At 42.9% G+C, this 760-nt stretch overlaps 1 protein-coding gene across 6 annotated transcripts in view; it reads left to right on the forward strand.

Annotated features, from left to right (window-relative positions):
• The first annotated feature begins 497 nt into the window (after window positions 1-497).
• CEP290 (centrosomal protein 290) overlaps window positions 498-760 on the forward strand; it is a 164,983-nt gene continuing 164,720 nt past the window's right edge. For all 6 annotated transcript variants that reach the window (XR_013624171.1, XM_078782227.1, XM_078782229.1 and 3 more), the window contains exon 1: window positions 498-651. The gene's annotated coding sequence lies outside the window, so the exon portion shown is untranslated. The remainder of the gene's footprint in view (window positions 652-760) is intronic.

Genomic DNA, 760 nt, shown 5'->3' on the forward strand with positions numbered 1-760 from the left:
GCCCGTGCACGTGTATTATGCCCAAATAAGGTAATCACATAAGGTAACCGCCGACATGCGGTTACCTGCACATAAGGTAACCGCCACAACTACTACTAGAAGGTAATTATAAAGGGTACTCCTACTAGACCTGAGGGTAATTATAAAGGGTAAATTGAAGGGTAATTCTAAAGGGTTCTAAAAGGTAATTCTAAAGGGTTTCGTTCGTTCCTAGACTTTGGCTATTTCATATATCAAAAATGCTAAACTGAACCGCTTCCTCCGGACACGAGTGCGATTTTTGCCAGCCCGTTTAACGTTTTGGTTCTCTGTGTTGATCCAGGCAGTGTAGTTGGCAGCAGTTCTTCGGCGGCGCAATGAAAGCATGCACTATTATTTCGGTCGATCTATATTTCGGGATTTTCGGCAGAGTTCCACTGAGCATTTACAATGATTGTTAAAAACTCCCTTTTAAACGCATTTCACGGTCATTAAAACAAGGTGAAGCAAATCTAATTATACAGGAATAAGATTATCATGTTGTTGCTGGTTTCCATGAACGCTTGGGGCGGAGTAACCTGACGTCGGCCTGGTGCCTGGATTTGCGGGTTACGAGTGAATTCACTGCTTGTTTGGGATTAATTTGTTGCTTCGTGATTAACACTCAGGCTGGTAAGAGATGCTGCCGCGTGAATGGGGATGGCAACATACATTTTGGGTCGAAAAATCTTGGTATATATATGCTTTCTATAATTCACGGACGTGTGTGTGTGTGTGTGTG

The sequence above is a fragment of the Myxine glutinosa genome, chromosome 7 (genome assembly GCF_964187855.1).
Source record: "Myxine glutinosa chromosome 7, kmMyxGlut1.1, whole genome shotgun sequence".
Lineage (NCBI taxonomy): Eukaryota > Metazoa > Chordata > Myxini > Myxiniformes > Myxinidae > Myxine > Myxine glutinosa.